Source organism: Heteronotia binoei, chromosome 16 (assembly GCF_032191835.1).
Source record: "Heteronotia binoei isolate CCM8104 ecotype False Entrance Well chromosome 16, APGP_CSIRO_Hbin_v1, whole genome shotgun sequence".
NCBI classification, from domain to species: Eukaryota; Metazoa; Chordata; class Lepidosauria; order Squamata; family Gekkonidae; genus Heteronotia; species Heteronotia binoei.
In genome coordinates, this window is record NC_083238.1 from 42,854,377 (window position 1) to 42,867,523 (window position 13,147).

Sequence of the window (13,147 nt, forward strand, 5' to 3'; positions counted from 1 at the left end):
TAGCCGCCTTGGCTGTTAATGTGTCGATTTCTTCCTGAAGGGAAGGGGATGGGGGGGTTGAAACAAAGTGATGTTTCGTTGGTGGTGTTTGAAACTCTATCGAGTAGCCTCTCAAAATGATGTTTAAAACCCATTTGTCCGTGGTTATCAGTTGCCAGTTCTCGTGAAATGGAAGAAGTCTGGAAATGTGTTGGATTGGTAAAGGTAGAAAGTCAAAGAGACTGCTTTGATGAAGACGCAGCCTTTTTAGGTGGTTGTGGTCTCTGCTGTCTCTGGTTAAAGGATTGCTTCGGAGGAGGAGCCTTACGTTTCCAGTATTCAGATTGTCGAGGAGATCTGGAACGTTTGAACGACGTTGGCTTCCATGGCCTGGGCTTATAGCTCTGCTGTTGTTGTTGTTGCGCTACCCCGAGCCTTTTTGCTCGTTTGCGGCTGTCGTCAACGGTGGTAAGTATATCGTCTGTTGTGGCATTAAAGAGACCTTGGCCGTCGAAGGGGAGGTCCTCGATCTTGAACTTAATATCAGGTTGCAGCGAAGAGGACCGAAGCCAAGCGTGTCTTCTTAGGGCAATTGAGGCAGCCATCGCCTTTGAAGTGCACCCCACTGAGTGACGAATAGTATTGATCTGTTGCTTTGAAACCCTGTTGAGCTCCTGTAGCAGTTTGTAGGCTTGTTTTTGGGAAGGTTCAGGCAGGGCAGAGACTAGCGTATTTAGTTGGGAGGAGATATTGTGGGAATACGCGGCAAAGTATGCCAAATAATTGTTGATTTTGGCATTTGCCGTAGAAATTGAATACATTTTCCTTCCTAGGGTGTCTAATTTCCTGCCTTCCTTCTCAGGAGGCACAGGGTGGCGGGTCTGCTTAGATTTAGAGGAAGAATGAACTATCAGAGAGTTCGGAGCCGGGTGGCTAAATAAAAATTTTGAGTCAGTCGCTTGGATCCTGTAAAGGGATTCAATTCGTTTTGAAGTTGGGGGAATAGATGCTGGGTTGTCCCAAGCTTCTTTGATGGCTTCTAGGTGTACCGGTAACATCGGCAGAAAGGAACCAGCAGGTAAATCGGAGTGCACCAAGTCGTGTACCACGTCTGTTACCTTGGGTGCATCTGAGGTAAGGTTAACGTTAAGCGCAGAGGCCATGTTGCCAATCAAGTCCAGGTATGTCTTGGCCCCTTCGGAAGGTGACAAATCCGCGGGTTTGGCGATATCTGAGGCAGGGGATCCAGGAGGGGACATCGACTGTATCGACTCCGAGGATTCTGCTTCGGATTCAGCGTCTGAGTTGTCCGGTGCGGGCATCTGCGGGTCAGGTCTGACTGGGCTCTGTTGCTTCGGTCCCGGCTTCGGCCCCGGCTTGGAAGTCGAAGCGGAAGGAGTCGGCGATGTTGGATCCGATGAGTGTTTAACCCGTTGAACAGGGGTTGTCTCCTTCGATCGGTCGCTACGGTGTTCTGAGCGGTACCGAGAGTGATGGTATCCGCAACATTGATGATAGTCCATAGATGGAGATCTCGAATGATAGTAACGTCGTCTGGGGGACATAGATGGAGATCGGGATCTCGGGTCGTAACGGTAGCGATCCCTCCCCCTGCTTGGAGATCTCTCTGGAACTCTGGTACGATGGTATCGGCTGCTGATACTAGGAGACCTGGGTCGAAACCGACGAGGTTCGGAGTAACGGTGTTGTAGATACTGCTGAGTAGGATTCGACATATCAGAAAAGAATCTGGGGTCGAGATGTTTTGGATTCGACATATCAGAAAAGAATCTGGGGTCGAGATGTTTTTGGGTCCACTGCATCGGGTCCCTGACTTCTTCAGTCAGTGGCTCTTGGTTGGATTCGTGGAGAGAAGGAGATCTGGAAGGGATCGGTATAACTTCTTCCTGCTGCCGAGGTGGTGTCGGATTCGTAGGCACCAGAACGGATTCATGGGCAATGGATCCATGCGCTATAGGATCGCATTGCTTGCCGTCGGGCTGATGGACCTTCGTGTGTTGATCCGTAGGGTTGGTCGAGTCGGAAGTTTTCTTCGACTCCTTAGGATTCTTCGGATCGGGGTGCTTCGTCGAGTCGGTAGTTTTCTTCGAGTCCCTCGGATCCTTCGAATCGGAATGCTTATGCTTAGGGTCATGGGACTTCTTAGTATGCTTCCCGCTCTTCATTTTAGTAGGCGCGGCTGTTGATTCTGACGATTTCATGCCGTCGCCTGTTTTAGCGGCGTCGCCGGACTTATGCTTGCTAGGAACAACGGCCATTGAAGCTGCCGGCGTTGCGCCGTCCCCTTGAGGAGACAGAAGGGGAGGCGACTTACTTGTAGAAGATGACTGCGACATCTCAGGGCGAAGCGCAGACGCAATAAGGTGGCTTTGTAGTCTAGCGGCCCTATTTTTTCGCGCCTGTTTGCCGAATTGAAGGCAATGCGCACAAGTGTCCACTTTGTGAGTATCTCCCAGGCAAAACAAACAAAGCGAGTGCCCGTCTGAAGTAGGAATTTTCGCTCTGCAGCGCGAACACCTTTTAAAGGTTATTTTACTGTCCCTTCCTTCCATACGCCCGGGGGAGGGGGGGGGTAGGAGAAAGGAGGTCTGAGGTAAAAAGAAGGGTAGAACTATTTTTTTTTTTTGAGGAAAAAGTATAGTAAGAAGAGAAAATTTGAGACGGAATAGCGAGATGAAAAGAGAAAAACGAAGGCTAGATGTCTGAGGTAAACGAGGAGCGCAGCGAGGTAAGACTATCCCGGGCGGCGGTTGGAAAGAAACTGAGTGGGTGGAGCGCCTCCCTCTCGCTTCAGGCATGCGCAGTGAGTGCCTGCTCCCCAGAGCGAAAGGGAGTGCGCGCCAAAAATAACGCCTAGGCTAGCTTTTAAAATCTCCGAGGTAGGGTTCGTCCTGACGGGAAAACCCATGTGTGGGACTGCACAGAGACCACGAAGAAGATCTGGAATGTTAATTTGCTATCTCAAGGAAATATGCATGTGTTTGTGGAACATAACTTAGTCTAGATGGGGATTCTGTTTCAGGGGTCTGGGGTTGTAACCAAACCTGCATAAGTTGGCTATGTAGGCAGCTGGTATTACTTATTCTTGAGTTCGATGCCACAGCGCTAGCATACCGAATGGCTGCCACTTCTCATTGCTTAGGCCTGGTTTATGTGTTCAGCAGAATAAAATGGATCGTGCCACTTTGGCCTGTCAGTGGAATCGCTTTTTGTTTAATGGTATGTGTTAAAACCACTGTTTACATGGGAAAACATTGCATTGGGGCAGAATGCTTTTCCTGTGACATGTTTGTTTTCTGTGTATGTGGATTTGTTCTGGTTTTTCATTTAAATATATGATCCCTCCACAACCTACAGCCTGAAGTGGTATATTCCAGGAAAAGATTAACAAAATCCGCTGGATGCATACATGAGTTGTGTGTCTGCCTTTTGGAGTGTTCACAAAAAAACCCAACAACCCAGGTTGCTTACCTGTAACAGATGATCGAGTGGTCATCTGTGCAGTCACACACTTGGTTTTGGCACCTGCACTCGAACCTGACCTCAAAGAATACAAAAGCTAGCCTCTGGTGTTTTGGCACACTTTTCTCCCATGTTCTGGGAAACATACCTGGAGTTGAGGAGAAAGCGTCCTCCTGCTCAGTTCCTTCCATCCACTCCCAGTAGGTCCCATCCGTTAAAGGTAAGTGAATGAGAGATGCCAGCCATGGGGACTGCACAGGTGACCACTAGAAAATCATCTATGACAGGTAACCCCTAAAGGGGCTACAAGATATCTCAACTACTAGCAAAATGGATAACATCTGCCATCTTTCTATGCTATGAACTGGCAAAGCAACCATTACCTGTCCAGCTGTAAGCTCAGGTGCCAAACCCAAGCGCAAGGCTGAACAAAGACCACAAAGAAGATCAAAGGCCCTTGGAACCCTTGCCCTCAGCTCTTTTTCTTGGAATTAATTCTAAGCAATTCAAATAGAATTTACATCCAAGTAATTTTAGGAATTTCTCCCTAAAACTGAATGAAAATTGGAACTGCTGGGTTAGCTGTAATGAACATTTTAACATTTAGGATGCATTGTTTCCGAGCAAAAACACTTTTTAAATTGAAACTTGGTTGTTTCATGTGTATAGAGGCTTTAGTCTGGGAAACAAAATGGTATTTCTGATGTTCTTCTGATACTTCTTAACATTTTGAAATTTTGTAACAATCTGTTTTACCAACTGAAATTGAAAAAGTCTCTCAAATATTTGCAGATTTTCCACTTGCCAATGTACTGTTTCTCAGTTGGCAGTCTTAAATTTAAAGCACAACAATGAATTGTATTTCATCAAATAGTCTTTATTTTAAAATGTATTTTTATTACATGTTAAAACTTGGTTGAGAAATCTGCTTATTCTGTGCCAATCAAGAGCCCAGTGCTGTGAGATACAGCAGCTAAGAACCAGGGCCAGAATGAGACCACATGAATTAGATCGTACAAACTGCAAATCAAGCCCAGCTTTCTCCAAGCATTCCTTTGTGACCTCCCGGAAGCTGGAAGTTGTGTAATATACAAACTGCCACAGCAAGGAAGGGAAACTAGGAAAGATCATCCCTTCCTCTTTCCCCAACAGCAGATGCTTTGCTTCAGGGGTGGAATTCTAGCAGGAGCTCCTTTGCATATTTGGCTACATCAGGGGGGGTGTGGCCTAATATGCAGAAGAGCACCTGCTAGAATTCCACCCCTGCTTTGCTTAGTAGAAGAGAGATGGGGCCAATTTTGCCGAGTTCTTCTTCACTGCAGCCTGTGTGCACGGTAGTATTTTGGGTGTAAGGCTCCAGTGATTCCAGGCATCACATTCTTGGGGGTGGTCACCAGGGCTGCTAGGGGGAGGTCGAGAACAATCCACATCCATGAGCACTTCCCACTTGCTGTTCATATGATCTAGTCCAGGGGTGGCCAAACTTGCTTAACTAAGCCACGTAAAATAAAGTCAGACATTTCGAGAGCCGCAAGACATGAATGTCAGATGTTTTGAGAGCTGGAAGGAAGGCAGATAAGCAAATAGATGGGGGAGGAAAGAGGGAAAGGTGGAAAGAAAGCAACTTTAAATGCATTCTCCAAGCCATCAGCGGTGGAGGCTGTGGGAGCTACACAGTATATGCGGAAGAGCCACATGCAGCTCGCAAGCCACAGTTTGGCCACCCCTGATCTAGCCTCTCTAGGAACTGTATAGCTGCTGGTCAGTAAAAACAAATACTATGGAACCCAGGACAGAGGATAGTGTTGCTTGTGGCTCAACAGCCATGTCTGTGTGTGGAGCAGCCGCATTTTTCGCTGCCGCCCCATGAGATCTGTCAATAAGTCAGTTGGGGGTCCAACTGAGTGCTGTTTTCTGTCCTTCACCTTGTGTCGGCTGGCAATCTTTGTGATATTACCAGAGGCATTGTTTGCTGCTGCTTTGCAGGGTACCATAACGCCTGTAATGTCTCCTTCCAGCCTGTGTCTCCAAGCACATCACTGGGCAGAATTCATTAGCTGAAGGTGTAACTATCAAGAACAAGCTTTCCACTGCCACATCGTTACTTCTGTGACACACGTTTCATTCTAATTTTACAATATTCTGTAAACCCCCCGCCCCTGCCCTTGGGGGAAGGGGGAGGTGTTTCTACATTTTCTATCCTGAAAAGGGTGTCTTATATCTGCGTAATTACTATGGTACTAAGGAATCTATTGCTACAATGGCAGATCTTAAAATTTATAACATGTCAAACAGTTCATGCAATATAATAAAAAAAAGTTTTTTAAGTTGACTGACAACTTTTATGATTCGTCCTGGTTATATGCACAGACTCTTATCTGGGAAAACTGGGTTTGATTCCCCACTCCTCCACTTGCAGCTGCTGGAATGGTCTTGGGTCATCGCAGTTGTCCTTGAAAGGGCAGCTGCTGTAAGAGCTCTCTCAGCCCCACCTACGTCATGGTGTCTTGTGGGTGGGTGGGGGGAGGTAAAGGAGATTGTGACCACTCTGAGATTCAGAGTATAGGGTGGGATATAAATCCAGTATCTTCTATCTTTTTAGAAATGAATTCCTGAACTGGTGTGAATATGCTTCATCGCCATTTCACTGGCATATGGACTCTTCTGTTGTTAACGCAGTTCAATTGCAGTGGAGTGGATAGCGAAATCCTACATAGAGGCCCCAGTGAGTTCCTTGGCGCTTACTTGAAAATAATGCTGACTTAAAGGCATACTTTGGAATCTAGACATGGGGCATAATCAAAATTTGAGCCTAATCAAAATTTGAACTTCAAAAACTAGCCAGATTAGGATCTTCACTTATTTGATATAGTTCCTCCAATTCATGTACCCAAAAGTTCTTCCACCTGATAACTTCCATTAATACACATTCAGTAGAAAATGAACTAGGTTGCAAATACAGGAAGCTGGAACCCATAGCCATAAATAGGGGTATAGTTTTGCCAGTGCCTCTGATCCAGAAAAGAGTTGTCAGTTCCCATGCAGTACAGGGGACACAGACCTGGCTTTCTAAAGCGGTGTTTGTGATCCTTGGACTGGAATGTGGCAGGGTGAATTAACTTCTTTAAAAGGCAAATCAGATTCTCTGCTTTAAAATAAAATGACACAGTAAAGTGGCAGCGCCGCCGAGGAACATTTCAGCTAATAAATGTGTAACTACTTTTGAAGGAGTTTGTCTGATGCCAAGACAGTGGCTTTCAAAAGAACAGTTACATAACCTCTAATACGCTTTAACTCTATACTATTAGCCACCCACGGTCCCCATCTGCAGATAGCTAAATCCACAGGTCAGGGCTATGTGGAGGCGAAACAATTTTCTGCGAATTTGGGGCACTCCCCAGATTTGCAGAAGAATCTGAAATCAACCTGAAAGTATGTGGGGGGGGGGGGATTTAAATCCTCTCCAAATACATTTGTGTCGTCTACACATGGACAAATGACACTCCTACCATTCAGGATAGAGCCACTACAACCTACCCTGGTGGTGGACATTGGCAGCTGCACTGGGCGTGGCCTCAGCCTCAAAGGATGCCAGCCGCCACAGCACACCAGACACAGTGGCAGAGCATGCCCGGAAAGCACTCCCAGCAGCGGTGAGAGAGAATACCCAAGAGCCGTATTGGGCCCAGCTGTGATAGAGAATGCCCAAGGGTTGCTGTGACCTGGCTATGGCGAAGGAGGGCTCCTGGGAACTGTTGCAGCCCAGCTGCGGTGGCAAAGGACGCCTGGCAGCCACACTATGCTTGGCAGCAGAAGAATGCCAGCAGCCACACCAGGCACAGTTGCAGCTAAGGAGGATGCCGGCAGCTGTGCTGGGCCAAGCAATCGCAGAGGAGGATGCCAGGCTTATCTCCCCCCCAAAAAAAACCACAAGGGTATTGCAGGTCCTTCCCCTCAAGTATTGCAGGCAGGGGTGGAATTCTATCAGGAGCTGCTTTGCATATTAGGTCACACGCTCCTGATGTACCCAATCCTCCATGAGTTTACAAAAAAAGAACCTTGTAAGCTCTTGGAGGCTTGGCTAAATCGGGGGGCTGTGGCCTAATATGCAAAGCAGCTCCTGCTAGAATTCCACCCCTGATTGCAGGTCCCCACCTGTGTAATGTGAAAGCCAAGCCCATTCAGAAATTTGTTCCTGTTAGTATCATGCTGGACATTTATGAGTGACTCTCCTTGTGCCCCATCATGCTTGGAGACACATGGCAATGTGCAAGTCAGCCCACTTGCTAGTAGAATAAACGTGCCTGCAATGGTGGGTGCATCTCTGGCACCCAAATGCACAGGTGCCTGGTAAGTTACATCCAGGGGTCATTTTGTAGACAAATAGGTGTTGGAGCTCATTAGCATAACTAATTAGCATATGCCCCCCCTCCCAGACAAAAGCAACCTGATGCAAGAAAGGAGAGCCCCGGGCGAGAAAGGCCTGCTTGGGCTGGCTAGAGATCCAGCCAGACCAAGCAGCCCTTGCTCACCTGGGGCTCTCCTTGGCCACCCCCCCCCCCCGTCAAAAGGACAGCAAGCCACCCACTGCCCCAGATCACATAAGTGGAGAAAGGGTGGTGTGGGCTTCTCCAGGGGTTAATGAGGGCTGCTGGGTGTGGCAAAGCTCCTGGTGGTTGGCTGGTTCCCCACTCTCCTAACCCAGGGATTGTTATGCAGCTGCACCTACTATTCAGTGGACAAGGCAGGTGGGGAGGAGGAGGGAGAACCCTCAGAAAGGTTCAGAGCTGCACTCCTGTGAGCTCCTGCTGAATCCAAGGCTTGGTTACATCCATTCAGCATTCTACACATGAACTCCCATGCCTAATATATCGGTTTGTAGGCCAAATCTTTTACGTTGCCGCTGTCCACTGTGCTGATTTCACTAGCAGGCTATTTTTGTGTGTGTTATACGTTCTACTCAGAAGAAAAATGAAAGCCACAAACATATGCAACAGTTGTAATCAGTCATCATGTTAACAGATTCCAACTGCCTTGTGCTCTAAACTCGTAAGAGTATAAGGATATTATCTTTCCCCTTCTAGTCAGGTCACCGAGCCTGCACCGACTTCTAATAAAACCCACTTCTCTACAGATGGCTATGTGGTATTGACAATGGCACATTAGGCAGTTAATTGATGTTGGAATATGAACCTTGTAATCACAGACCTCACATGATAAAAATAAGATGGACAACCACAAGAATCTACTGCCTATTACCTCTCTCTTATGCACAAGTGTTGCTATAGTGCAATAACTTTTAGTCTTGACTAAACACAGCCACAGAACCCAGTCCCTCTCTCAAACCAGCAACATTGTCATATTCCTTAGAGCTCAAATGCTGCAGTCATAAGCGGCATCTTAGTGCTAAGGGATTAGCTAGATTAGCATCTTTTGGTATATCATTAGTGATTACATTTATCTCTTGAGCCTTTTTTTGTATCCTGAAGCTCAAAGCAGGGTCCATGCAGCTCCTGGGAGGTATCCCATGCAACCACTCAATCCACATGTCCCTTCTAATCCTCAGCCAGGTTTCCGTACTGTCCTGTTCTTGCGCCACACATACCCTGGGCTGATGGTCTGAGAGACTGATTGCTGTATGCAGTTTATTGGTATGAAAACCCGAGGGTGCTTTGGCAGTCTTTCAGGTTTTTGTTAGTTCTCTGCCACTGGACTCTCATATGTCTGGTTGTCTCTCTCATCCACAGTTTTTGTCTGAAATCCCCTGGGCCTGAACCTAGTACATCAACGTCGATCGGTTTATACCAGGGGTGGACAAACTTGATTAACGTAAGAGCCACACAGAATAAGCATCAGATGTTTGAGAGCCATAAGTCATGAACATAAGATGTTTGAGAGCCACAAGGAAGAGGGAAAGAGGTGGAAAGAAAGCAACTTTAAACGCCTCCTCCAAGCCAGCCAATGTAGTGGTGGGAGCTTTGAGAACCACACAATATGTGTGAAAGATCCGCACGTGTCTCCCGAGCCACAGTTTGGCCACCCCTGGTCTATACAAAACCTCTATTCAATTAGCTGGATCCAAAAGAGGGTTTTGGTGGACCGAACACATTTCGGCCTGCAGAGTACATCTCTCCCACCTCCTCCAGCTGCAGCCCCAAATCTTCTCCAGGAATGCTGCTCCTGAGAAACACACACACAGCCTGCGGCAGATCTATATCAGAACTGTCTTGTGGGATCCAAGCCTTTGCTCACTGCTGTCAGGGCCAGCCCTGCCACTAGGCAAGCTAGGCAACTGCCTAGGGCACCGGCCTTCTGGGGGTGCCGAATTGGGCACTCCCATGCGACTCTGTGATGTTATCAGTGCAGGGGGCGGCACCAGAAGTTAGCCTTGCTTAGAATGCCAGTCTACAGCCCATCCTGACTGCTGTTACACTGATGTTGAGACACAGGGAGGTTTCCTATTATCTTTCATGCTTAGAATTACTTACTGGCACTGCCTGGTTGGCAGAGTACCATGCACAACTCAATAAAATACATTCCTTTTTAATTACTGCAATCCCAGTACATCTAAGCTACATGGACAGCTACTTTCTCTCTGTGAAGATCTTCTGGCTTCCAATCTTTGGTTAGAGCAGTGGTCCCCAACCTTTTTGGCACCAGGGACCAGTTTTGTGGAAGACAACTTTTCCATTGACTGTTTGGCGGGGGGGGGGGGGGGGATGGTTTCAGGATGATACAATTGTGCACTTTATTTTGGTGTAATGGTTAAGTGCATGGACTCTTATCTGGGAGAACCGGGTTTGATTTCCCACTCTCCGCTTGCAGCTGCTGGAATGGCCTTCGGTCAGCCATACGTCTCGCAGAGTTGTCCTTGAAAGGGCAGCTTCTGGGAGAGCTCTCTCAGCCCCACCTATCTCACAGGGTGTCTGTTCTGGGGGAAGAAGATAAATGAGATTGTGAGCTGCTCTGAGATTCGGAATGGAGGGCAGGATATAAATCCAATGTATTATTATTATTATTACTACTACTACTACATTGTAATATACAGTATGTCACAGAAGTGAGTTCAGCCCCTCACATTTTGTAAATATTTGTATATCTTTTCATGTGACAACACTGAAGAAATGACACTTGGCTACAATGTAAAGTAGTGAGTCTACAGCTTGCATAACAGTGTAAATGTGCTGTGACACATAACACACAGCCATTAATGTCTAAACTTCTGGCAACAAAAGAGAGTACACCCCTAAGTGATAATGTCCAAATGAGGCCCAAAGTGTCAATATTTTGTGTGGCCACCATTATTTTCCAGCACTGCCCTAACCCTCTTGGGCATAGAGTTCACCTGAGCCTCACAGGTTGCCACTGGAGTCCTCTTCCACTCCTCCATGACGATGTCATGTAGCTGGTGGATGTTAGAGACCTTGTGCACTTCCACCTTCCATTTCAGGATGCCCCACAGATGCTCAATAGGGTTTAGGTCTGGAGACATGCTTGGCCAGTCCATCACCTTTAACCTCAGCTTCTTTAGCAAGGCAGTGGTCGTTTTGGAGGTGTGTTTGGGGTTGTTTAAGAGCCCCGTGGCTCAGAGTGTTAAAGTTGCAGTACTGCAGTCCTAAGCTCTGCTCACGACCTGAATTCGATCCCAGCGAAAGCTGGTTCAGGTAGCCAGCTCGAGGTTGACTCAGCTTTGCATCCTTCCGAGGTTGGTAAAATGAGTACCCAGCTTGCTGGGGGGAAAGTATAGATGATAGGGGAAGGCAATGGCAAACCACCCTGTAAAAAGTCTGCCATGAAAACGTGAAAGCAACATCACCCCAGAGTTGGAAACGACTGGTGCTTGCACAGGGGACCTTTCCTTTCTTTGGGGTCGTTATCATGTTGGAATACTGCCCTGTGGCCCAGTCTCCGAAGGAAGGGGATCATGCTCTGCTTCAGTATGTCACAGTACATGTTGGCATTCATGGTTCCCTCAAGGAACTGTAGCTCCTCAGTACCGGCAGCACTCATGTAGCCCCAGTCCATGACATTCCCACCACCATGCTTGACTGTAGGCAAGACACACTTGTCTTTGTACTCCTCACCTGGTTGTCGCCACACACGCTTGACACCATCTGAACCAAATAAGTTTATCCTGGTCTCATTAGACCACAGGACATGGTTCCAGAAATCCATGTCCTTTGTCTGCTTGTTTGCAGCAAACCGTTTGCAGGCTTTCTTGTGCATCGTCTTTAGAGGAGGCTTCCTTCTGGGATGACAGCCCTGCAGACCAATTTGATGCAGTGTGCGGCGTATGGTCTGAGCACTGACAGGCTGACCCCCCACCCCTTCAACCTCTGTAGCAATGCTGGCAGCACTCATACGTCTATTTCCCAAAGCCAACCTCTGCATATGACGCTGAGCACGGGCACTCAACTTCTTTGGTCCACCATGGTGAGGCCTGTTCTGAGTGGAACCTGTCCTGTTAAACAGCTATATGGTCTTGGCCACAGTGCTGCAGCTCAGTTTCAGGGGCTTGGCAATCTTCTTATAGCCTAGGCCATCTTTATGTAGAGCAACAATTCATTTTTTCAGATCCACAGAGAGTTCATTGCCATGAGGTGCCATGTGGAACTTCCAGTGACCAGTATGAGGGAGTGAGAGCGATAACCTGCTCCCCCTTCACACCTGATACCTTGTACCACCAACAAGTCACATGACACCAGGGAGGGGAAACGGCTACTTGGGCCCCATTTGGACATTATCACTTAGGGGCGTACTCCCTTTTGTTGCCAGCAGTTTAGACATTAATGGCTGTGTGTTGCATAATTTTGAGGGGACAGCACATTTACACCGTTATACAAGCTGTAGACTCACTACTTTACATTGTAGCCAAGTGTCATTTCTTCAGTGTTGTCACATGAAAAGATATACTTAAATATTTACAAAATGTGAGGGGGTGTACTCACTTCTGTGACATACTGTATAATGAAATAATTATACAACTCATGGCCCGGTTGCTAACAGGCCATTGATCAGTACTGGTCCACGGCCCAGGGGTTGCGGACCCCTGGGTTAGAGGATCTGTGCTTTTATAAAATGACTTCACACTGCCTCAGGGTTACTGAACAAAAATATGCACATGCAAATGAAGTCTGGTTTGAACCTAGAGCTCCATCAAAAAAAACCAGATGAGCAAGATATACAATATGCTGCACTAAGAATGTTGTTCAGCCCCTCCTGCCCATGCAGCGCCCTGACACACCTGTGCAGGAAATCTCACCGACTGCAACCCAGGTAAGGAGATCAAAGTCATGCACTTATTTTCTTCTCCCATCCATCTACGATATCCTTGTGACAACAGCTCTGGCGACTTGAACTTTTCTGGCTCTTTCCTATAGATTTCCTAGTTCATTTATCCACAATTTGTTTGATGTTCTGGAGATATAATAGTTAGATTCAGCGAGGATTTCTGTGAATGGAAAAAGAGTAATTTCACAAACTCTTTGCATCTGGCTACAAGACTTCTGATTCCCTCTTTGTGCTGTTCCTAGGGGGCAATGCTCTGGGGGACGTTTGGAGATGTGGTGGGAAGGGAAGCTGAGGAAAGTGCACTCCTCTGAGAGAAGTCTCTTCCACCAAGCAAAAATGTTCTGAGGGTTCCAAACCATACCAGAAAATGCTGCTATGCTAACGGTGCCAATCT